The sequence below is a fragment of the Zonotrichia albicollis genome, chromosome 1, assembly GCF_047830755.1.
Source record: "Zonotrichia albicollis isolate bZonAlb1 chromosome 1, bZonAlb1.hap1, whole genome shotgun sequence".
Taxonomy (NCBI): domain Eukaryota; kingdom Metazoa; phylum Chordata; class Aves; order Passeriformes; family Passerellidae; genus Zonotrichia; species Zonotrichia albicollis.
The window spans coordinates 99522743-99549602 of record NC_133819.1 but is presented as its reverse complement, the minus strand read 5'-3'; the positions used below and the strand labels follow the sequence as shown (position 1 = coordinate 99549602).

Sequence of the window (26860 nt, the reverse complement as noted above, 5' to 3'; positions counted from 1 at the left end):
CTCTCCATGTGAATGTTGTGCTCCCTCTGTCACACTCAAAGCTCTGCATTGCTACTGTGGAGGGACACAGGACAATTTTTTCCTTGCTCAACTTTCTGGGTGTGTCATGTTTTTGCTCAGTGACCACACTTACCACTTCCCTACCACTTTGGCTTCCCTTTTCTTTTGGCGTGTGTGCATTTCCCCCTGCAGCCTCAACTTGTTCTGTTCACATCCCTGTCAGGATTATGTGGTGCTGAGACTGCAATGACTCAGAGAGTCACTCTGGGCAGCTGGAATTGCAGCACAGCTGAGCACTACAGGGGGAGGACAGAGGGCTTAGGCAAGGCATGATGCTGAGCTCTGGAGTTGGGAGACTTCCTGGCAGCCTTACAGGCCACCAGGGCAGCTCTGGGACTTCTGTCTCCGTTTTGATTCTGGCTGATCAGTTTCTCCCAGTCAAGTAATCTCTGAGGGCTTTCTGCAGTCATCAGAGGAAAACATGGAGGGTTGTTTTTTCATTTGGAAAAAGAAAAAAAAAAAGACAAAAGAAGGTAGATTTCGGCATATTTTCCCCAAATTACATAATTCCTCAAAGAAGGCTCTAGGAAATTGTTATCTATAATGATGAAAAATAGGAACAGAAAGACTTGTGGTGAGCTGACTGTGAACTCTTTGTTGGTTAGAGTGGTACCATATAGATTTCAGATTGAGATGAACTTTACTTCCCAGAAAGAAACAAGGGGAGTTCCAAAGAAGCTTTTATTTTTTTGCTACTTGCTGCAAGTTGTATATGATGGTACTCAGAAAGAACTGGTTGGTGGCCAAATAAAGTTTCAGATATATAAAGCTAATGTAATATCGTTCAGATATATAAAGATTACAAAAAATAAACTATCATTCTTATCTTCCATGGCTTTATTAAAGGTAAAAAACCTTCAATATGTGAAAAAGTTTGATTTTCAAACTTTTACGAATTGTAGTTTTGATCATAGCACTGTAATACTTCTTTATGTGGATTTGTTTTGATAATGTCTGAAGCAGGCACACTGAAATTGTGGCTCTTCTGTAGGAATGAGGCTGTTTCTCCCTTTTATTACAAGACTTCTGTTGGTTCCAGATTTATGAATCAGTGTTGTTTCCTTGTGTCAGATTTACTTGCAGTCAGGCTGCTTGTCTGAACTTCTTTTCCTATCAATGGAAGGTAATACAATTTGCTCAAGTACGAGTCATCTCGTCCTTCAGCAGATTTCTAAGGCAGGTCAGATGAATAATTTTCCTTGGTACCTACTTCTCCCTGCTGTCAACAAAAGGAATCTAACAGAGCAGCTCTGATATATCCCATACATGTTGTAAGTGTCTAAAGCTACCTGAGATGAAACCCGCTTCCAGTGTTTGTGGAAAATGTACACAATCTATCAACATCAATTAGCTTCTGGGTGAAATGGAAGCTATGAGTACCTTACCTTCCAGCAGAGGTCTGTCCTTCAGTGAGGGAGTCCATGTAATCACGTTGCCTACACTTGTGACTTTTGTCTCTTCAATAGGCTTGTTGAGTACCAACCAACGCCCTAAAGCAGAAAGGCTTCCTGCTATGTTTCAGGGGAGATAAAAAAGAATATTTAGTCTGATGAATTTCATCAAGTGTATGGCACTTTTCCAGCAAAATCTCTCATGCCTATTTTATTTAGTTGGAAAATCCTGGCCTCTTTTATTGGAGATATTTGCCAACATGTAGGAGCAGTAGCAGTAACATCTGCCTTAGATGTCCACATCTTTGAATAGCTGAACTTGGGGCACCCGCATGGTACCTAATCAGTGCAAAGAATTATGCTGTGGGATTAATTAACAGTAACAGACCATTCAGTAATGTTAGTGCACACACACAGAGTCAAAAAGAGTAATTAATCTGACCTACAGTTTCCTCTATAATTTATTATTAAACATTTGAGAATATAGAACAATTCATAACGGGCTAAAAAGATATAGCCCTTTAAAATGAAAATATGGACTACATTAACTGAAGACCAAAACTGTAGGATTTGGACCATTCCTCTTTGAATCTTAATCAGAATTGGCTCCTAAAGAAAATGTGAACTAACTCTCAAAAGAGCTAGATATGTTCTAAAAGTCACAGTCTTAAATGTTCCAAGCAATCAAAACATTGTTACCAACTCCATTCACTGTTATCATTTTGCAGTCAGAATTGTTGCATTTTTTCCCATGTTATAATTCATAATACTTTTCATGCATTTGTTCTGCACTTAGACCTTCCCTAGGAAAATAAGAATATATTCAGTGGCTTGCAACCCAACGGCCCAACGGTAATCATGACAGAATTTGGAAGATGGTCTTCAATGGGATCCCTCAGGTTGGAAATGACCTCAGATGAGCATGTGCTCTAACATCCTGCTCAGAGTTAATAGTGAATTCAGCATTTAGACCAGGTTGCTCAGGGCTTCATTGGGTCAGCTGTCTAAAGCCTCCATGGCAAAAATGCCACAACGTCCTGGGCAGCCTGTCCCAGTGCTTTGCTGTCCTCAGAGTGATTCCAGGACAATTTGTTCCAGTTGGAACCTCTCCTCTTTTAGTCTGGGGCTCCTGTTTCTCATTCATCTACCATGCCTCAACATAAGAGGAATTTACAGTCTTGCTAAGTTCCCTGTGGATATGGGCAGACTGCTGTAAGGCGCTCCCAAAGCCATCTTGTCTGTGGGTTAACAACCTGTCTCTTACAGCTTCTGCTCAGAGGGCAGGTGTGCCAACCCTGACCATTCTGCTGGCCTTCACTCAACTCACTCCAGTTTACCAATGTCTTGACCTGGAAACCAAAACTAAAAGTATCCAAAATGTGATCTAACAAATTTCAGATAAAAGTGAGTAATCATTTTCCTTTGCCAATTGGCTGCAATTTTGTTAACAAAGCCCAGTATGTCAGGACACTGCTGACACATGCTTAGACACAAACATACATTGATGTAGTACCAGACTATTTTGTTGCACCACAAGGATTTGCAACTAAACACTAGCTTTGAGCCAAAAATATCATCTTTGCCGAGACAATCTTGGATTTTTTGTGAAAATATATGTCAAACCTACCTGGTTATCTGACTTCAGCCCCAATAAATCACAGGGTCTCACAGCAAGCAAATCTAGTGCATAGCACACTAGCCAAGTTTATGTTTCCTATGCAAGTATAAAACGACTTTAATGCCTCTGCTTTTTTGTGGCTAAAAGTCTATACTGAAGAAAATCTCTCAGAAACAAACAAAAAACCCAAACCTTTTCCAAAGGTTTGCCCCTCATTGATGGAAACAGGCTACAAAACTGTTTAAAAGTAGAAACCCAGAAAAATCTGGATGGGCTCCAATTACCTTAATAGGTGACCTGGCTCCTGATAAGCCAAAGGTGTACTAATTACCAAATCAGAGGAATAACCTTGCCCTTAATGGGTTGCAGCTGTAAGTAATTAAAGTAAAGGTGATAAAAAGGTGGAATTGAGGGTAAGGGAGAACAATGAGGAAGAGGACCTTGAGGAGGTAGGCAGGTCTCTGCTCTTCACCCCTCTTCCCTTCACCCCTCTTCCCCTCATTTAAAAATGTAAGGTGAGACCCCTGCCCCTCCTCCTCTCTTCCCCTCAGGTACGGCGAGACGTTCGAAGATGCAAGGTGAGACCCCTGCCCCTCCCCCTCTCTTCCCCTCAGGTACGGCGAGACGTTCGAAGATGCAAGGTGAGACCCCTGCCCCTCCCCCTCTCTTCCCCTCAGGTACGGCGAGACGTTCGAAGATGCAAGGTGAGACCCCTGCCCCTCCCCCTCTCTTCCCCTCAGGTACGGCGAGACGTTCGAAGATGCAAGGTGAGACCCCTGCCCCTCCCCCTCTCTTCCCCTCAGGTACGGCGAGACGTTCGAAGATGCAAGGTGAGACCCCTGCCCCTCCCCCTCTCTTCCCCTCAGGTACGGCGAGACGTTCGAAGATGCAAGGTGAGACCCCTGCCCCTCCCCCTCTCTTCCCCTCAGGTACGGCGAGACGTTCGAAGATGCAAGGTGAGACCCCTGCCCCTCCCCCTCTCTTCCCCTCAGGTACGGCGAGACGTTCGAAGATGCAAGGTGAGACCCCTGCCCCTCCCCCTCTCTTCCCCTCAGGTACGGCGAGACGTTCGAAGATGCAAGGTGAGACCCCTGCCCCTCCCCCTCTCTTCCCCTCAGGTACGGCGAGACGTTCGAAGATGCAAGGTGAGACCCCTGCCCCTCCCCCTCTCTTCCCCTCAGGTACGGCGAGACGTTCGAAGATGCAAGGTGAGACCCCTGCCCCTCCCCCTCTCTTCCCCTCAGGTACGGCGAGACGTTCGAAGATGCAAGGTGAGACCCCTGCCCCTCCCCCTCTCTTCCCCTCAGGTACGGCGAGACGTTCGAAGATGCAAGGTGAGACCCCGCCGCTCCCCCTCTCTTCCCCTCAGGTACGGCGAGACGTTCGAAGATGCAAGGTGAGACCCCTGCCCCTCCCCCTCTCTTCCCCTCAGGTACGGCGAGACGTTCGAAGATGCAAGGTGAGAACCCTGCCCCTCCCCCTCTCTTCCCCTCAGGTACGGCGAGACGTTCGAAGATGCAAGGTGAGACCCCTGCCCCTCCCCCTCTCTTCCCCTCAGGTACGGCGAGACGTTCGAAGATGCAAGGTGAGACCCCGCCGCTCCCCCTCTCTTCCCCTCAGGTACGGCGAGACGTTCGAAGATGCAAGGTGAGACCCCTGCCCCTCCTCCTCTCTTCCCCTCAGGTACGGCGAGACGTTCGAAGATGCAAGGTGAGACCCCTGCCCCTCCCCCTCTCTTCCCCTCAGGTACGGCGAGACGTTCGAAGATGCAAGGTGAGACCCCTGCCCCTCCCCCTCTCTTCCCCTCAGGTACGGCGAGACGTTCGAAGATGCAAGGTGAGACCCCTGCCCCTCCCCCTCTCTTCCCCTCAGGTACGGCGAGACGTTCGAAGATGCAAGGTGAGACCCCTGCCCCTCCCCCTCTCTTCCCCTCAGGTACGGCGAGACGTTCGAAGATGCAAGGTGAGACCCCTGCCCCTCCCCCTCTCTTCCCCTCAGGTACGGCGAGACGTTCGAAGATGCAAGGTGAGACCCCTGCCCCTCCCCCTCTCTTCCCCTCAGGTACGGCGAGACGTTCGAAGATGCAAGGTGAGACCCCTGCCCCTCCCCCTCTCTTCCCCTCAGGTACGGCGAGACGTTCGAAGATGCAAGGTGAGACCCCTGCCCCTCCCCCTCTCCTTTCCTGTCATCTCATATTGTAAATTCTGCCTCCCTCCTCTCTTGGATGCAGAGCAGAGACTCCTGCCCTCCTTCTCTCTCTTTCAGGGCCTTTTGGAAATGGGAGGTAAATGCCTCGCCGACCTTTTGTAATGGAAGGTAAAACTTGCTCTGCTTTTCTCTGGTTTGGAAGCTAGGCAACTTGGACTTTGCAGGTTTTTGCTTTGCAGCCCAACTTACACATGGTGTTCTTTAAAAAACTTCAGCTCTCACCATATAAGAGAACCCATGTCTAAATTCCAATTTCTTGTAAAACCTGCAGCTTGGGGAGCTTTGGCTTAATGCAGATCTTACATTAATTTATGTGGCTGGAAATCAAAACCCAATAGGCACCTCTCTACCACATGCAGGCAGTGGGGTTTTGCACAGTCTTTTCCCAATTTTCTAGTACCTTTTCAGAGCAAGAGGTAGATTTTCTCTTAAAACAACAGGTAGGAATTCATTGTCAGTCACAGCTCTTAAAGTTCAAGTATTTTGTGCAATTCTGGAATTCATACCCTACTCCCCCCCCCTTGAACCATCTAGATAAATTTCACCAAGCTGTTAAATCAGGGGAGACGTATCTTGTTTCTTCCCCTATTTTCAGATTTTGTTTTAACTTGATTTGAAGTTTATAAATGTCAGAACATTAAGTAGCAGTACTGTTTATTTCTATCTTGAACAAGGAACTCTAGGTTTCTATCTGCTTGATTTTGTCAAAATGTGCTTATTTACCTTTTCTCTATCATACATTTAAATTTATATAACATGCAGGGAATGTGTTTGCTGGCATTTGCAAGAATTAGAAGCACTTTCCAAAATAACACCTCTTTTTCAGATGCCACCTGAAAACCAGTATTTGGAATAGAAGTTTTTGGCTATTTGAAGCACAAGTAGCTATAGGATCTTTGGGATTTTCACATTCTAACTTGATGCTCTGATTTCTTGCAAGAGCATCTGTCTTAAACTGTGGTGTCTATGCTAATTTATGCGCCATTTGAATAAATAGATCCCATCAATGAACCAGAGGAAAATATTTACATCTTTTTCTCCAGTGCAATTGTCTTTTTTTTGTTCTTTTTTCTTTTCTTTCAAAGAACTCTCATAGGCATTGCATTTGCCATTATTCAAATAAATATTGCTACAGGTAATTCTCAGCCAGGTTAGACACTCACTGTTGTAGATGATACGCAAATGTCCAGTGTCTGCTAGGCTATGCCCCAGAGCAGTCATAGTTTGAAAACACAAGTTGTAACAGGTGGGTGCCAAACAAGGAGAGAAGTTGTTGTGGTGTGAGCTCATTCCCTGTTTTACTTCCCAGTCCCTTCCCAGGCACGGCAATACCTCTCTCCCTTCCCCCTCACCCCCTTGCTGAGTGAGTTCTGTCAATCAGTCTTAACATTCCAGCAAGGCCTCGTGTGGTTGGTCAAGTTCAAAGGATGCCCTTCAGGCCTGGGGTCATTGGCCTGTCTAGGTGTCCCTCGTCCCCTGAGACCCTCCTCCTCCCACCTGCTTGGTGCTCACCTGTCCCTTCCCTCCCCCTGTCCCTGGGCTTAAATTGAGCCAGGACCATGTGCCTAGTATTCTGTTGGAGCTGTTGCCAAGATTCAGGTGTCTGTGACCATGGAAAAAAACTCTGGATATTAACCCTCCGGCAGAATCCGTCTCCTTTCCTCTTCACCCTAGCCTGAAGCCTTTCCACCAAAGGTCAACTGAGGTTCTACAAGCCTGGACTGGTTTCAGTGCCCAGCTGCAACACCCAGCCAGCCAGAAGTGTCTCTGAGGCGAAACACCACAGTTGCCGCCTTTGGCCCAGCAGCAAGGGTCAGACCTGCCCAGGCACAATCTACCTGCTAATACTGGGATCGCATTGCCATACTTTGGCGCCTGAGTTTGGGACAGAGCAACTCTGCAGCCCCAAGAAGGAATCTCAGTACCTTGGAAAAACTTCAGCAGCTGAGCATCCAGCTCAAAGAGCTCTGACTGCATTGCTCTCAGCAGAGACTTTGGGATTAACCCACAAGAGGTTTCGTGGACTGTTTGGTGCCTTTGGAAAGTGAAGCTCCTTTCTGGTGAGCTGATTTTTCCAGGGGACAATAGGAGAGCCTTCCCTGGCCCAGGGGGCTCCTATTCCAATGAGGAGACCAGCCTGCCTGCACCTGGCCAGCAACAGTTTCCATTCCAGTAAGTATCTCTGCTCCTTGGTGGAGTAGAAGCTCATAAAACAGGCTCTGCCATGAGTTCTGTTCCTTTTTTACTCTTGCTTTTAGGCTGCGCAGCCCCATGCTTGGACGCCAAAATATTGGAATACGATCCCAATATTAGCAAGTAGATTGTGCCTGGGCTGGTCTGACCCTTGCTGCTGGGCCAAAGGCGGCAACTGTGGTGTTTCGCCTCAGAGACACTTGGCTGGCTGAGTGTTGCAGCTGGGCGCTGAAACAAGTCCAGGCTTGTAGAACCTCAGCTCACTTTTGGTGGAAAGGCTTCAGGCGAGGGTGAGAGGAAAAGGAGATGGATTCTGCCGGAGGGTCAATATCCAGAGTTTTATTGCATGGTCACAGACACCTGAATCTTGGCAACACCTCCAACAGAATACTAGGCACATGGTCCTGGCTCAATTTAAGCCCAGGGACAGGGGGAGGGAAGGGACAGGTGAGCACCAAGCAGGTGGGAGGAGGAGGGTCTCAGGGGGCGAGGGACACATAGACAGGCCAATGACCCCAGGCCTGAAGGGCATCCTTTGAACTTGACCAACCACACGAGGCCTTGCTGGAATGTTAAGACTGATTGACAGAACTCACTCAGCAAGGGGGCGAGGGGGAAGGGAGAGAGGTATTGCCACACCTGGGAAGGGACTGGGAAGTAAAACAGGGAATGAGCTCACACTGCAACAGAAGTAACTCTTATTGCAGAAGGCTTTAGTACAATTAATTAGTTTTGCAACTGAAAGCCCATTGGTGACAGCAATAAGGAAATGTTTTGAGAAAGACATAAATCTCAATATCTTCTGTTGTTTGAGTTTCCCAATAACATATACAAACCTGCTGTCAGCAGTACTTTAGCAGAAATTGTCAATTTTTTTTTGCAATAACAAGGCAGTATGATCCACCCTGCTAAGTAACCAGCCTTGGGAAGACTCAGAAAGCTTTTCTAAAGCATGGACTGTAAAATAAAAATGAAATATTAGTTTAAGAAAACTAGACCAACAGTTTAATGTGCTTATGATTTTCAAAGAACCTAAGCAGCAAGAGCTTATATGTGGAGTTCTGTTTTACTTCTCTACAAATTAATCAGAAGTTTCTCTGCTTCTGGTCATTTTTGGACTATCAGATAATACTCAGCTAGAAAGAGTGAAAATATTCCATGGCTACTGATATGGGATTCAAGGTTTTATGTGGCCTTGAAGAGGTATCTGATCATAGTTAGTAATGGTTGTTAGAAGAGGTCCTGAGTATTATGATATAGCAGCAATTTGCCAACGGTAAGTTAGACTAAAATTCTTCATGTTACTTTATAGAAACACAGACTGAAAATATGCATGGGAAAAATAATTTGCATCACCCTAAAATTCCTTTTTCTCTGTCATGGCCTAAAGTACCTGAAGAGTTGACATCTATCAGCTGTTATAAATGAAGTTATTCTAGCGCTACCTATTTTAAAAAAAAGTAAAAAAACCAAACAAAATGACAACAATAAACCAAACACCAGTAACACCTGTTCTGTATTCCATGTAATACAGTAGTAATACAGGGGTCCCATGTAATAAGTAGTAATCTCAACTATTTCATCTCATATCAGTAAAAAGGGAAAAACTTTAAAAACATATCTCTGTGTGTGTATACATTTAGTCTTTCTAGGTAGATATATTATGGCATCCTTTTGAATGAATACAAGGTGAAGCGTTCAGCACTTTGGAAGTGTTTGAATAACTTGCCTTGTATCAGCTCACTGTACAGAAATAAGTTTTATAAATTTCATGTATTTGAATACACACTAACGGAAACTTTTATGTATCACTAGTAAGAAAATAATTTCTTTATTTTCTATGAATTATCATATTTTTGTTTGCCAGAGCTGTATTAGATGACTTCTTGAAAAGAGGTTTCTTAAATGTCCTATAAATATTTGCAGCTTCTACCATGTGTTATTTTGTTCATATGCTTGTGTATTTTCTCCTTGAACTAAACAAATAAAATATTGCGTCATTTAAACTACTAAATGTCTCTTTAGCAGAGTCTTTTGTCTGCAGTGTAGCATGTCAATCAAAACCAGAATTCCCCAGTTATATTTCTGCCTATGAGCTGAAAACCTGCTGATCAGACAATATTTACAATACTGTGAATGAGTGAGTTTTAAATAGAGCCTTACTGTAAAATTCAAGAGCAAGGACAGGTTCTGCCCTGTTTTGTTCCCCTTTCCTGTCTCCATTTGTCCAGAGTCTTAGAGAAGGGGTTTTCCTGCCAATTCTTTTCCACATGGTGAAGAGGCTGACGACTCTCTCTTCTTACAGTCTGCAGCCTTATCAGAGTGGATATTATTTGAGTGTTACTCTTATCTTCTTCAAAGAAAAAGACCGCATTAAACTTTATTTCTAAGAAGATACTTTGGGTTTGGGGATATGCTTTTCCTTTTCTTTTCCTTCCTAATGGGCAGAACTGAATCTAGACCAGATGGCATTTAACTTTTGTCCTGATCTGTGAATTTATTTGCATAAGAAAAAAAAATAATAATTCCATATTATCTTTGATACCATTCACTTACTTTGCTGTGGCACTGATACTTTGAATAAAAGTATGAAACTTCTTTGTTTCCAGAGATTACAGCATGCCAGAAAATATGTATGGAGTGTTTGTCTAAAGGAAGGAGAAAAATTCTGCAGCTTCAAGTATTGTGTTCATAACTTCTACTGTATTCCATTAGCTTGTCACATCCTGACATCTGAGTGATTCCTGAACCTTTTCATAGTTGGAATTAAATAGGAAACTAGAACTGTAGTCACACTGCCTTACATGTTGCAGCAGCCTGTAATGTTCCTTTAAAAAAATATAATTAAATATTTAAAAATCTGAGTACGGAAGAGGTAAGAAACAGAGAGCTACTTAGGGAAAGCTACAACGATGGGTATGAACATGTTTATCTCACCATGATATCAGTTTTCAATATCAAATATATTTAATGCTTGTATCCTGTATTGCTAGTAGCAAATAGGCAAACTTGAGTAACTGTATTTGTGTGGAGCGTTGGAACGTAAGAGAATAGTGTAGAAAGTTGTTACTATCCTAATATATAGCCTTTAATTTATTCTTGTGAGTTGCCTTATAAAGTTGTACAGCTATTGATATTGTCAATATTCTAGAAGTGTAAGTCTAAATGTTTCTGGTAATATGTAATGTAAGTTTGAGTAATGAATCAAGGTCAGTGCGGAGACACATTCCAGAGTTAAATAGAAATTGCAGAAAAGATATTTGTACTGGGTTAACTATCTTTTGCAAAGGGCCCTGCAAAAGATAGTAAATGCAACATTAGTTTATGGAAAGCCTTAGGTTGATGTTCTAGACTGTGAAAAGCAAAACTAAAGCAGAATTTAGAAATGCATGTTCTTGCTGTGACATCTTGCCTGAACATTTGTATACTGTTAGTCCTAAGTGAGATAGGTGAATATGTTATAAGACCAATTTACTCAAACATATCTTTCCAGAGATGCTGCAACTTTTAATTACAAGAAAAGGGGGATTGTGGAGGAATAGAATGCAAGAGAATAGTGGAGAAGGCAATCTCACAGCTGAGGAGTTGCAGCTGTACTAATCACCAAACTTTAGGAACAGGCCTGCCCTTAATAGGCCACAGCTGTGTCCAATAAGAAGATGAGTGCTACAATGGAGTGGGTTAGCTGGGTGAGGGGAGAGTTGGAGTCTGTTGTTTGTGCTGTGGAGAGAGTTGGAGTTTGTTGGCTGTGCTGTGAAGAAGAAGGAATCAGTGCTGCAAGGAAGTGCCCATGAGAAATCACCAAGAAGATATGGGAGCTTGTGCAATATGATGACAACATGTGTGTATTTGAATTAAAAATGCTTATTGCTCTAGTGACAAGTAGATTCCTTTTACCCTGGAATTCCTGGCACTGTTATAAAAGTACCCAAGTTATCAGCAGATCTCCTTCTGAGAGCAAATAGCACCATTTCAGGCTCCTTTAGTGTGACAATTTAAGACTCATGTTCAGTAGGATTCTGATGAAAATGTTGTTTTAACATGATGTTCAATATCGGTCAAAGATAATATATATGTAGACTATATGCCTCTGTGAAAAGAGAGGGATTTATCATTTTTTTCCATACTATTGTGACCTAGGTTGTCCACGATTATAGTAAGGTTTAGCTTCTCTCCTTTTCCTCTGCTGAAATTGAAAATATAATATGTATCACCTAGAAAATCTCACAGAACAGGGCAGAGATTTAGCAATTAAAGTCTACAGAGAGAATTCCCTCTGTTATGACTTTGAAATTAAAGTAAGCCCATCATGATGTTAAGTAAACAGAATTGTGAAGCTATTTTTTTTGTTATGATGGCATAAAAGAGCAATCAATCTCAGAGGGTGAAACCTTGGGTTTGTTTTTTGTTTCTTAAAGGAACAGAGCTTTTACTAAACACTGTGGTGTCTGTTTATACAAGATTGTTTTTCGAATACATTTTTTATTCTAAGAAGAAGCATGGATATATTGAATTCTAATTTGGTGCTTTAAATGTGATTTTTTTGAGTATTTAAAAAACTGAAACAGCTTCAACCTCAAAATGAAGCATAAGAACAGCAGAGGCAGTAATGATGAGTTACAATGGAACTCTGGTCCTGTCACTGGTTACCACAGAAATCAGTGCCTGCCCCTCCTTTTCCCCTCACAAGGAAGTTGCAGATTGCAAAGAGGTCTCCAATCTGTCTCCTCTTCTCCAGGCTGAACAGACCAAACGATAGAAAAAAAGGTTTTGACATAAAATACACAGAAATGTCTAATTGTGGTTTTTTTTTTTTTTTTTTTCAATCTATACAAAGTAAGGAGTGCGGAATTTGGGAGCTTTTAATCTTACTGTTAAACATTTCTCCTTTTTGTTAATGTCATTATAGATTGTAAATTCTTCTATCTGGAAATATTTCAATGATTCCTTGTCAATATTGTTTTGAGTTTTGGGGATATTTTTCTTAATTATAGAATATAGGAGTTTGTTGCACATTTTTAATGTACATACACAGGGAAGTGTTCATAAGCTCTTAATATTATCAGAAAACTTGCACAGAGATTTAGATAATTAAAAAAACTACATTCAAGATCATAGTGACTCAGGTGAGGAGAAGATAATCACCCTGAGAACTGATTCTGTTTTGCTTTGTGTGTAATAGAAATAATCTATTGGCTCTATATCTATTAAAGCAGCTCTCTACTCCTTTCAATTTACCTATATCATAGAACCAAATTAATGTGTTTCTGTACTTCCCCTTCTGCCCTGTTCTTTGTAGAGTGGAATTAAAATCTCATATTTGATAAAAGGCAGGAAGCTGTTTTTATGCTTGTTGTTTTATCTCAGCTGAAGAAGTACTTGTCAAGGTTTTCTCCTGCCTCTTTCCTGCAAGTTGGGCTTCCAAAAAAATAACATCAGACATAGTTCAGAAAAATGATTTGCGGTAGTGTAGCTGGAGAAGCAGCTATTACCATGTTGTGTGTTCACTGATTTTTTGTCTTGCAATCTTACTGAATGCATTCCTGAACCCTTAGTTTTCTGGGCAGTGCCATCTTTTGCATAACACACCATCAGTATGCTCTATTAATACATCATTTGCATGACAGATTCAATGGCATGCTGAAACAACTGCTCATCAGAGTAGCAGCACATTGATGGTTTATGACTGTAGCGTATCATCAAAATGAGACAAACTAATAATATTAGATTTAAAAACAAAATCTACGGGGGTATTATGTAGGAGTGGATTCAATTCAGGCATCAGAATGAAGGTGTAACATATAAATCTTCAGCCATCGTCACTTATTTAACAGAATTTGCATTCTTGCAGTGTCACGTTATTGTCTCCTAGATGCCTCGTCCCCCCAGCATGAACCCTGAGGCTCTGTGGACAGGTAAGGTGTTCACTCATCAGTACAACTCTCTGATCTGTCTTGGCATAAGACAATGGTTAAACTGTTCCCCAGAGTCCAATTTCACTCTCTTCTCCATTCTGGTTAATAGAGGCATAAGAATACGTCCCATAATATACTGGTAATGTTCTTCTGAGACATTCTGTTAGAGAGTATGCCCTGAAATATGATGCAGTCAGAGAGAACTGTGGCATTTATTACCATTAGTTACAAGGTCAAAGTCAATGGCACACAAAGCATGAAAAGAAGATTAGATACACAGAGAACACTTTGCTTGGGAATTGTCTACTAAATATGCTATTGCTGTTGGAAAGCTTTGCTACAGTGGAGGATCAAATAAGTTGAAAAAATTCTGCAAGAAGAAAGTCTTTTAAGGAAACTCACAAGAAACGAAGTAGTAAATGCTCTGCATTTGGTCTCAATCTTAGGAACTTGAGAACTCTGCTTCTTCTCTACAGAAGGCATTGAAGAATTCTCTGAGTATATCTTAGATCTCATTGAAGAGTGTAATCTTTCTTCATTGTATGATCCCATTAGTACAATATCTTTGACTAATATGAAACAATTCCACTATGTGCATGGAGATGGACATTTATAACTAACCAGTTGATTCATGCTAACTGCAAACATCATAAAAGTTAATCTTACTGAAGATCTGCTTATTACTTTAAGTATGTATCCATTGTTATCTGTTAGCACATGAAGATAACTATAACTAAAGATTTTAGCAAACGAATCACAAGATTTTTGTAAGTATATAATGAACACAAACAAAACTATAAACTTAGGCACATATGGACACATGATTCATATAATATCCAACTCAAAAGTATTTATTACTCGAGAACGGAATCATATCTCATTAACTAGCTCAGAGAACAATACTTTCTGCATGACTTATGCAGCCCATTTAGGAACAAGTATAAAGCCTATGTATCTCCAAAAGAGTGTGCCAAACTTGGCTAACTAATCCATTTATGCTAATCCATTTATTTAAAGCACTTGAATCTAGATGACCTTTATGAATCAAGCAGAACCTTTTTATGTTTTCACAGATGCTTTCTACAGAGCCTTCCTCTATGGGTCATTTTCTTTTTTTTTTTTTTTTAACCCGCTGAACAAGACAAAACTGTCTGGAACTACCACTGTGTTAATCATAGTGCAAGCTCTGAAACTTAAGACTAAAAAAGAGAAACCATACAATTCCACCTGCTCTCCTGATCTGGATTTTCTGTGTACCACAAACCTTTCTTTAAATTCTAAGAAATCCTGATCATTTTACCTGGTAGAAAGGACACAATCATCAATAGAGGAGGTATGAAGTCTTTCTTCTCAAAGGGTACCTACATCAGTACATCTGTAGATGTGCAACAGAATTTTTGGGGTTTGGACTGGGGTTTTTTTTGGGTAGGCATTGTGCTCTGCTACAGTTTTTTACTGAACAATTTCAATCAGCATTTCATTCAAAACCCAAGACCTTCCATAATCTTTAGCTCCACAGATCTATCATTACAAAGATATTATTTGTGCTTTTGTTTAGCATCTATGACTTAGTCTTCCATTTGCTCCTGCAGTTTGGAGTTATTTGACTTAATTGTAACTTTTCTTTTCTTACACTTGAAAAGAAAAATGATCAAGAAAGTATCAAAAAAGTATCAAAAAAACTCATGTCATGTTATTACTATTTCAACATATAATTTCACTGACACATTTGATACATAACAAAACATTTATTTAAGATACTTCACGCTGATAATATATAAGAATTTAAACTACTGGGGTTTTTTTCTAAATTCAGTATGACTTTTAAATGTATACTTTGATTTACTTAGGTTGTATTGTTAGGATTGTAAAGGGTTTTTGATCATCTGCCCTGTATGTACTACCTTATACTGGGGAAATCTTGCTGAAGAAAGTAATTATTTGAAATAACTAAAATAACTTAATGCAATCCCTAGCAAAAAAAATAAAAAAAGTATATTTTCTAGTCCCATCTTTTGTAGCTATTCAACAACAGGATTCCCAGACTAATTTTGGAGTTTGTTAGTGGAAGTGATTTTTCTCTGATTCAGATAATTCTGAATGGTTTAGGTCTTGGCATACATGGAGAGTTTGTATTTTTGCCTTTTTCTGCTCTACCCAATACATAGGGATATGTCCTAGGGGTTCTGTTATAAGTCTTTCACTCTTTTTTGGCTGTCTGTTGCTTTAGCTCTTCTGGTTTGACTGAGTGGTTAAGGCATTCACTGTTATCCAGAATAAACAAACCAATCCAACCAAACCAAAAAACCAAAACCCAAACCAGAACCAAAAAAACCAAAATCCACAATCCTGATTTCTTTGGCTTTTAAAATATTTATTAAAATCATTATTGCCCTACTGTCTTTTCTAGGTCTAGTTATGCTGGATAGATTATCTAAATTAAAAACAAAAATGAAAGAAATAAATTTTCCACTGATGTAGGCACTTAAAGACCTTTAATTAGTGTTAAACTAATTGTACACAGGATTATGAGCCTTCTGATGACAAGGAAAAAGAACCAATGTACCCTAATATTTATATGATAATGAATAGTAATATGTAACAAATTTTTATTACTAGTTGCTGTATTTGCTTTGTTTGCTCCCTTTATCTGCCATGATTTAGATTTGAACAACTTATTAAAGTTTCACAGAATCATAGAACGGTTTGGATAGAAAGGGACCTTAAAATTCATTGGTTCCAACTCTCCTGACGTGGGCAGAGACATCTACTACTAGACAAGACTGCTAATAGCTGCACCCAGCCTCACCTTGAATGTTTCCAATCATGGAAAATCCACAGTTTCTCTTGGTGAATTTTTAAGTGTCTCAAAACCCTTACTATATAAATTTCCTCCTTTTGTCCATTCTAAATTACCCTCTTTCACCTTGAAACAATTGCCACTTACCCTGTCACTACAGGTCCTGTTAAAAAGTCCTCCTTCATCTTGCTTATACTCTCCCTTCACCTACTGAAAGCTGCAGTAAGGTTTATTCTGAGCCTTCTCTTCTCTAGACTGCACAGTTCTTGGCCTGTTTTCATAGGAGAAGTGATCCAGCCCTCTGATCTTCGTGGCTATTTCTTATTGGTCTTCTAAGGACAAATTATTTTCCACATACCTAAACACTAACATTGAGAGAGGTCAGCACATTTTCTAGGTTTTTCAGCTCATTCTATTGTTATCCATGCAGGTTCAGTATCAATTTTAAAACATTTCCTGCCTCACCAGACCTTGTTTGCCCTTGAATTCTCTTTGCTTAACAAACTGTTCTTTCTTCATACTCTGGTCAAGTTCTAAGTGCTCAAGATGCCAGTCTGCTGATTGTGCCAAAATTGAAGCTGAATCAGCCAGTGAAATTGCTTTGACATCTACAATGCTGGAAACATTACACTTTTCAAAGCCAAACTGAAGGCATTTCAAGATTATTTTTAGTTCCATGAATTTAGATTATTAGATGAATTTAGAGGTACATAATGTTTCGTTTGGGGCTGTTATCTCAAGATATCTCTCCAATTTTAGGCTCCCCACCAGGAGAAACAAAGAATGTAGTGAAATGAGCCCAGTGGAGGGCCACAAAGCCGGTCAAAGAGCTGAAATGCGGCATATAAGGAACCAGTGAGACAAGGACCTATTTAGCCAGGAGAACAGATTACTCTGGGAGGTGTTATCAAGGACAGCAACTTCTTCAGCCATGGGCACAAACAGGGTCAGAGCAGACTCTTGTCAAAGTGCAAAGTGATAGGAAAAAGTGCCATGGACAGAAACTGACACATGTGAAATTCCAATTATATATATTAGGAAGTATTTATTTATTTGTTTGATTGTTTATTTTATCTTTAGGGTAGTAAAATATTGGAACAGGAACCTATACAGTTTTTTTTCCAACTCTGGGGAAGTTTAGAGCTTAGCTAGACAGAACTCTGAGAAACTTGATTTGATTATACTTGCCTTAACCAAACCATTATTTTGATGATGATGACAACTTCTGGAAGCCCCTTTTGACCTGAATTGTTCCATGATTCTGATACATACATTTTGAATTCTCAGACACCTAAGACTTTTAATAATTGTGTTATTTACTACCATGGTTTCTAGTGCAGTGGGGATTGTTATTTATGTCCTCCCCTCTTGAATCAGCTAGATGTACACTACAGAATGAGAGCAGAAGATATTTTTTTTATTTGGCTTTGTGTGTGTAACATCCACAAAACAAGTGAAAAAACACAAACTACTTAATTGTACAGAAAGAGAAAACAAATTACATTTACAGCTTGATGAGAGCAACTTTGTATCACTTTTTGAGTAACAAAGATTGTAAAAAAATGAGAAAGGATTGATATCCCCAACCTGTGCTTCTAGAAGAAAATCTGAATCCTAAACTGAGTTTCTGGGAAACTCAGATCCTCAGCTTTGGGCTGAAGTCAGCTAACAAGGACTCCTGAAACTGGTATGGCTGAGGTCATACAGGTCCCAGCCCAGGCTCCTTCTCAGTGCTGCAGAACAGAAGGATATGTCATTAATTTCCTAGCTATTTGTAAAGCTATGGCTTTTGGTAGAGGAAAGACTTTAGTATGCTGTTTATACAAAGTGGGAAGGTTTGCCACAGTAAGTTTACAGAGAATTAGAATTTTCCTATTTGCTTTTTATTCATCTTTGTATTTAATTTTTTGGCATTTATGTTGCCCAAGAGCAAATTATTAAAAACTGAAATAAAACCCTCACTTACTGTTTTGGTATCTTTAAGCTCACTTTCTATTGATAATGCTACTAGGGAGAGAAGGGCAGGATAGAATAAGTATTTCAGTTTGTATAGTAGGAGTCTTAGTGAAATATCTGTGTTATATTTGAATATCTGTATATAGGCCTTGCCCTGATAAGCCCTGATGGGCTGCAGCTGCGATGTCCTTAATTGGGCTGCAGCTGTAGCTAATGAAGACAACTGGGATAAAAGGGGCTGGGCTTGGCTTGTCAGGGAGACCCTGGGGGGAGCTCTGACTAAGAAGTAGCAAGAAGTGGAAGAAGAAGTCAATGCTATGAAGAACTGCCCCCAAGAAATATTGCCGAGAAGGTATGAGACTTTGGAAATATGATTGTGACCGTATGGGACTTTAGAAATATGAAATACAACAGCAAGATAACAACACGTATGTATATTTCTTTCTGTGGGTACATGTATTTGTAGATGTTCTATTATGTTAAAAATAGCCCTTTTTATACACTAGATTTTTTATGTTTAATACGCTGACTTTTTTTTTTAATCTTGATATTTGTATTTTATTTCTAGATCATTCTAATTATATTTCACTGTGGTTGAATTAATGTAACCATCATCATGATCACAAGTAAAGGCTGACACTATGAAGACTGAAACTAAAGTAGTCCACAAATGAACAGTTTTGATTTAGACAAATAAATAGCCTATCCAAATATAATAATTCATTTCCTTTAGAAAAACTCCTAGTTGATTGAATTTCTTTCTTTAAATACTTTTGACTTCTTATTTATTCCAGATAAAATTATCAGGAAATTTCTGGTTCCCATAATGCCTGTATAAATTCAATGTAAACCTATGATGGATAAAAAGTTACAGCTGCTGGTGTATTTATTCAAAATCGAATATGACTCATTTATACAACTAATTATAGAGAAAATAATGTTGTTTTTGTAGTGGATTTCATCCTATCACCATCTGTTCCATATTTCAGAACAGGTTTTAAATCCAGAAGGTGCTTTTTCTTGGAATGATGACAAATGAATCTATGTCTTTATTATGGGATATATTAATTGTATTACAGCCTTAATACATTAGAATATCATATAATGTCAAATTCTTCTTTCTTGTTTGCATAAAGTCCATACTCACTTTAAGTTCATTACAACCAAAATACCTCTGGAAATAACACCCAGCTCATATCATACAACATACGGTATTGAAAGCACAATCTGTTCCTAGAAATCATCATATGAAATATTTCCTAAAAGTTAATTTGGAACTTCAGGAATGAATGTTTTTACAAGAAGTTAGGCACTTAATGGGGATCTCAATTCTGAGCAGCCTTAATTCCCCAGTTTTTTTTTTTCAAGTAATTTCCATTCTTAGCTGGAGCTTTATTCCATTGTCCCTGGGGATGATTGTTATGTTTAGGGATGAAATTATACTTGTGTCTGTTAAACTATCTGATTCAACAAGTAATTCAATGTAATCCATCTCCTGTCTGTAGGATTCTTTTCCTTCTTCCTTCTTTTATTAACAGCTAAACAATAATGCAAATCCATTTTAGAAGAACTGGCTACTTGGGATATGTTTTGCATAGTTTTTCCAGAGAAAGCTCTGATTTCAGGCTGGAACTTTCCCAGCTTTGAGCTGATGAAGGTCCTGCACTCCTCAAAATGTGAGCCTGTATTGTCCTGATTTGTTCTAGAGGTAATTTCCAGCTCAGGGTCTTTGGAGGAAAGACAGGGAGGGAAAGTCTAAGGGATGTTGATTATTTTAGATGATATTTAGATTTTAGAGATAATAGTTTTCTGCTTGACTTGTGAAACTATTTGCTTAAAACATGTTAAGACATACTTAATTTAAAAGTGGAAGAGATAATCCTACTTGAGCCTGATAAGGCCTGAAGTCTTTATCAGCTACATTGCTGGCAGAGAGCTCAGGGATGGAAAGGATTAACTCACCTGCTTTGTTTCAAGCAAACTAAGCTCACAAGAGCCTTCAAGAGAATCCAATCACATAACTGTGTCCTGGACTTGTGTCAGCTGTGCCACATTTGTCAGGCACCGGCAGCATTAGTCCAGGCAGCACAGCTAGAATCAAATGGATGCTGCAGAGATTATCTTTTGTCATGTTGTTCTCTAAGCATCTGCTCAGCATTTCAAGTACATTGATCCTACATTCTAGAGAGGCTGCTTTCCTTCTCATCCAAGAAAAAATTAAGAAAAAACATTCGTTGCTGTAAACATGTCACTGCAAATAAGGAGGATTCTCTTCCTCTCTCACACACATCTAGGTATGCATTTGAATGTAAGATGAATTACTGAATTTAACACCTTAAATATCAACCTTTGATAAAGCTTCAAGAGAATTCAAACTATGTGGCCCAAGGACTTCAGGACAATAATAAATAAATCTATGCCACAAACCTAAGGTCTGGTCCATATGCTTTCTTATTCCAATCTCTAAAGAAGACATAGGTCTTTTCACACATCTGTTGTATCCATATATTTTTAATTTTTGCCATGTCCCTTACCCCTGCCCTTCATTGGAATAGAATAAACTCAGACATGCTCATGTGCATACCCCCTCAACTACTGTAAAAAATTAACTCTGTTCACAGGGTCACTTTCTGTATCCCTGCTAGAATGTACAACATGTGTAAAGCAAGAATAATGCTAAATATTTACATTTTTGGACTATCAAGTAGGAATAACCAGTTGAATATTCTTAGTAAACAGACCAGAGCCTGCTCTTAAGATGAAGGCAGAAGTTCACAGAAATTCCTTTTAATATCAATTGCATTATTTCACACAATTTTCTGAATTTCAGTTGGAAAATTACCTTCACTCTTTTTTTGTATGATCAGAGCTGTTGTTGTTTGCATCATTGTAGTTGTATGTCTCTTTTGATTAGTATTATTGTATTATGGCTTACTTTCGAGGAAAATTTGTACTTCACTCTTTATTGCTTTCTTTGCTTCTCTATCTATTAGCTCATTTCTTTCTTCTAATTTTAAGCTCACTCTTTGGTGTGTTTTAATATGCTTTTTCAGGTAGCTGAACTGCTTCTAGCAGCTGGGTTGTCTCTTCTTTCTTTGTGACGTCAGCAGTCTCTTCTCTTTCTAGATGGCTCTATGTGCGTGCACGACTCTGAATGCGTAATTCGAGTCTGTATAGATGTTTATTTTCTTTTCTTTTTGCTGTTTCTAAGACATGGGTCAATGCATTTATCTCAGCCTTCTGTGCAGAGGTACCTGTTGGCAAGGGTCCAGACTATTACCTCTCTGCAGGTAGTCACTGTGAACTTTGCAATGTCGCTTTCCACTGGCATTGTAGCTGCTCCTGTCAGTGAATCAGGTCTCTGCATCGCCCAGAGGAGTGTCCTTTAAGTCTGGGTGGCTGGAGTAGGTTGCTTCAATGGTCTCCAGGCAATCAAGGTGTACTGCTTCTCCTTGATTCCACTGAGAAAAGAAGCTGGGTTGACAGTATTAGTCACCACTATTTCTACATTATTTTGCTCTACCATGATGGCCTGGTATTTCAGAAACTTCTGTGGTGAAAGCCAGTGGCCACCCTTTACTTCCAGTACTGCGGACACTGTGTGGGACACTAGCACAGTCATTTTTGTCTTAGGGTAGGCTTGGGTACTTTTTGGATATTTAGCACAACTGCTGCTACACCTCTGAGGCAACCTGGCCATCCTTTGGCTGTTGCATCTAGTTGCTTAGAGAAGTAAGCAACTGCTTTTCAGTATGAACTTAAGTCTTGAGCTGATATTCTCAGGGCAATTCTTTGTGTGGAAAAATAGAAAGGATAGTTTATTTACATTTGGAAGTTTCAAAGCTGGAGCTGACATGAGGGTACTCTTTAGCTTGTGAAAGGCTTGTGTGGCGTCTTTTGTCTACTGGAGATCTGTTTTAATTGGCAATAAGAGCATAGAGGGGTTTGGCGAATAGTCTATAATTATAAACTTACAGCTGGTACTACCCTGCCATGCCTAAGAAGGTTCAGAGTTCCTTTGTTGTCTGGGGTTTCAGGGTTTGGCATAGGGCTTCTCTGCTTTAAAGTCTGTTACTTAGCGCTTACTTCTTATTTTAGGTAGATTACTTTTTTAGATTACTTTCTGTTTCACTATCTGTGCTATTTTTTTTTTGTGACTGCATCTTTGGAGTCTTAGGAAATTCAAAAGGCTTACTGTCTAGGCTTTCTTGCTTCTTTTGTCTGAATGGCTAATAGAAGATCATCTCCGTACTGCAACATCTTTTCTTCTTGTGGAGCTTCTTGGGACTCTGAATCTTTGCAAGCTGTTCTCTAATTGGAGTGGGGAATTTTGAAGCTTTCAGGCACATGGACTGTGTGAGTTTGAGTTTGAATGCAAAAATTTTCTGGCTGGCTTTGTGGATGGGGAGGCAAAAGAAGGCATCTCTTAGGCCTAAAACAGTGAACTAGGTTAGCTCAGGTGTTAGATAAGTTAGTAAAGTATATGGATTTGCTACTACAGGGTATAAGTTTTGTGTTGTTTTATTAACAGCTCTTAATTCAATACTATCAATTATTGGGCTGATTTTTTCTTTATCTTCTTTTTGAGGGTGCTACTCAACTCTCACTGGTTGTGTTCTTTCCTTAAGCTTGATTACCATGGGGGGGCATTTTTTACTCTCTCTGGTACAGCAGAGGCTCATACTTTTGAAAACACTTATTTATTTATTAGAATATCTCTTTACTAAAGTCTTTAATTTTAGTGTTTGTTAATGTTTAACTTTTTTATATTATTTGCTTCTAGAGTAACTTTTCTCATTTGAGAATGTTTAGCAAATTGAGTGAATTGTATAAAACTTCTAAGTACACATAGTACACGTTACTTTAAAGGTTTGTAAAAGTATGCTTTTTCAGATTGGCTAGTTGTTTAGTTGTTCTCTACACTACAACATAAATATTTTCTACAGGTACTAAAGATTTATTTAAAACTGAATATATGGCTTTTGTGTCAACTAAAATTCTTCTCTTTTGGGGAGGTCATTTTTGTCTTTCTTCTCTTACTTTGGGAGGAGTTTTCAACAAATCATATGTACTCATTTTGCGAACTGTGATTGCTTTGCATTTCAGTGTGATAATCTTTGTTTGACTTCATACGTTGCTATCTTATGCTGCATGCTGAACAACACGTTTGATTTGCTTTCTCTTTGCTTTGCTTTCTTTTTTAAGGGCTAAGATTAGAGGGCGGTCTGATCTTACAGTCTCTTTGCTATTTTGGGTGATTTCTTAAAACAAAAAGACATATTAGCATATAAAAAACTCTATCTCATTTAACTTCCTATTTTAAAACAGTACTAACTGCAATGAAGTATTATAAATCTTTTTATTTTCTGCTTTTGTTGGCAACTTTCTCTTAGTGAGCTCTTCTTAAAAGGGGTTAATTTAGGAATTTCTTTGCTCTGGTCAGCTCTTATTATCTTTTTCTCTTTGCTTTATTTAGCTTTACTCAAACTTCTTTTCACAGACTTTTACAGTAGTTTCTCAGTTTCTCTCTTACACACAGCTTCAGGTGGCAGGTATCAGATGTGATTTTTACAGACACAAACTTTAAGATTTTAGGTTCTGAATCAGCTTAATCAGAAACTTTTGATTTACACTCGGAGCATGTGCTTTGACACTTATTAGAAGAGCAATACTAGTGTTTCTCACAAACACTGCACTGCAATAATACTTGCACATTTAGTTTTTGCTCACAGGTTATTTTTGTGTTCTTTGGGGAGACAGGGCAGCTAGAGCTGTTTTTGTGCTCAGGGGACAGCTACTGTCACTTTACGCAGCGTGTCAGCTTCTTGATGCACTAAAGGATCTTCAAAATTGCTTGCAAAGGTAGGCTATTCTGTTTGTTATTGAGAATTTTAAATCTCTATAGCAGGCTGTTTTTAGTTCAGACTTACTGCAGTACTAGCTGAAGTTTCATTAACTAATTTATTTCATTTATTTTTTTAATTTAAATTTTGTTTTACAAAATATTAGTTTTTTAGTTTTCTTTTTGCTTAATCTAATTAAGCACTGTGTTTACTTACACTTGTTTTATTGCTTTGCAAAAAGGCTGTGCTTGTCACAGCCAAAACTCTAAAATGCCCACAGACACACATGCACTCTCTCTTTATTTCAAATTCACTAGAGCTAAGGCTTGAATTGCTGTGAGGGGGAGAATTCTTGTAATTCTTTTAACTCGCTTTATTGTAGTTAAGCATAAATCACTATACTATAGTGTTTTTTTTGTGTAAAATGCTACTTTTGTTGCAAACAAAATCTTAAAATTTCTACAAACACTATTACACAATTTGAGAATCAAATTATTACAATGCAGTGGAAGAAAATTACTACACAAAATGACTGGGAAAGGGAATATTTCTCAAAATGCTTACTTTTTTCAACACAACACAGCATAATATAATTCGGCATTTACTCACATTAATTTTTCTTGGACACAATCAAAATAACAGCGCACAGTTTAGAGATCAAGTCTAAACATGTAAGGCAAAGGAACTCTCTGAGCTCATACTCACGGTTAAAATGTACTAAATTTACACAATTTACTACATTTAAACACAAATACTATAACTGACATTCTTCTACTCGCTTTTCTGCAGGGCACTTCTCTCTCTGCTTTTACAGCTTGCTGCAGCTGGCACTTCTGGCTTTACTCGGCTGCTTCAAGCATGGGTAGTGCTCACTCTTTGCACTGTAGAGCACTGTAGATCTACATTTTTTATACACTATACACTTATACACTTGCATGATTAGAAACACAGTGGACCAACTACACAATGCATTAACTATATAGTAACACAGTGTTTGGACACTACACTTACACACACACACACAGGTTCAGCTGGTCTGCTTTATCAGAACAATGAACTCTCAATACACACATACATGGGTTCACTCGACTTACTCTTAGGGTCACTGGTGGTTCTGCTTGATTGGAACGATGAACTTTGTCTTTACTGTAGTTGCTCTCTTAGTTGTACTCAGACGTTTTTGGGTGATTTACTCTTTAGCTCTCTTTTTTTTTGGGGGGGGGCTTTTCAGTACATACTGTATTCTCTTCTGCAGGCCAGCAGGTTGTTTTTCGTCCTCGCAGGTGGCAAGTTGAGACGAGCGGAGCCCCACCAGGAAAAAAATCCTAGGGCGCACCTTGGAGGTCCGTCTATCCTCCCTGCCCCTGCGGGGACAGAGAACTCGTCTGGCTGGCTCGCCAAAATGTTTTGCGGAGGAAAGAAGAAACTTCACAACTTTATAAAAGTTGTAAAGCTCGGTATGTTTATTCACGGCACTGGACGCATGTGGAGAAAATTCTTTTGAAAAGGCATGCATACTTCTGAAGACTTTAGGTCTCTTTTTATCTCTTTTCTAAATGCATATGCATATAGTTTTATAATAGGTTCATATATATTCATTCTGCATGATATTTATTGTTAGTTTTTCTTTATTAAAGGAATTCTTAGGTTGGGGGCAAATTGATTTCGTGGTCTTTTCTGTTTCTCTTTGTTTCTTTGCTGTTTCTGGCATGCGAGTTTTTTTTTTTTAGCTTTGGCTTCACAGACTTTTCACTTCTCTTAGACGCTTTACTTAATTTAGAATGGATATTTACTTTGTTTCAGACTAGAGAAAAATTCTTTTTCTACCTGTAACTTTGAAGCTTCCTGAACCACAAACATGAGAGAGACCTTTCAGGCACCTCAGATTCTCCAGACTATTTGAGGCACTGCATTAGTTCCATTGACCATAACCTTCTTAGACTGTGGGGTTTGGGAGAAAGGTTTTCCTATAATTTCCACTATTAATCCTTTACTTAATTCATGCACTGACCTTCTGACAAGACATCTAGATAGGCTAAAAAAAAATTTAGACATTAATCAAATGAATGAAATCTAAAGAATTATATTGGCCCTGCACCAAAGAGCATCAACTGAGAAATTGCAAAGCATAATAAAACTGTCAGAAATAAAAGTATTACATCACAATTCATGTAGAATTACTCTGGGTTTTTAAAGAAAAATAATGTCCAAGAAAAAATAGAAAGGTACAAAAAAATCTCCAAGAGATAATATTATTCCCATGATCTGGGAAAAGGGTTAAAGAATGTGGAAAGCAATCACAAAATTTTGCAAAAATTTTGGCAAAAATTGTCTAACAAAGGATATAGGCAAAAACAAATGTCAATCTATACTTGATTTAGCATATATACTTATTGTTATATCCCTTGCATTTAGAAAGAAACTGATCTTTGTTAATTTCAGACCCCTTCAGCTCCATAACAGATTTCTACTTACTTAGGGAGCCAAGTACCAATTTTCCCATCAGTTTTATCTATCCCTTAGGCTTCAATCTCTTTGAGATACTTTGCAATTTTAAGATCAGAGACAGAATATCATGAGGCAATTAGGCAAAAATAAAAAAAGGCATCAGTTTTAATACTTGCATAAGGAAGGGTTATAAAAGCAAATTGTTCCAAAGATATTGAGGAGAATTTGCATTTGTACAGCAAGAATGGAATAAACAGTGTTCTTGAAGGGAAACTTTTGTGTGGGACAAATTTTTATTGTTTAATGATAATATTATTAATATTACTAGTAATATTACTAGTAATATCAATATTATTAATAGTATCCTGTTGTCTTTATTTGCTTAAGGAGTATATGCAAAGCAGATTAGTGGACAAAAATAATTTCTT

General features: G+C 39.1%; 1 long non-coding RNA gene across 2 annotated transcripts in view; it reads left to right on the top strand.

Moving 5' to 3' along the window:
- Window positions 1–18261: 18261 nt before the first annotated feature.
- LOC113458727 (uncharacterized) overlaps window positions 18262–26860 on the top strand; it is a 105444-nt gene continuing 96845 nt past the window's right edge. Inside the window, exons 1-2 of one of the 2 annotated variants that reach the window (XR_003379250.2) lie at window positions 18262–18569; window positions 25268–25441. This is a non-coding gene — a long non-coding RNA (uncharacterized LOC113458727). The remainder of the gene's footprint in view (window positions 18570–25267; window positions 25442–26860) is intronic. The other variant, XR_012581916.1, reaches the window with a different exon arrangement.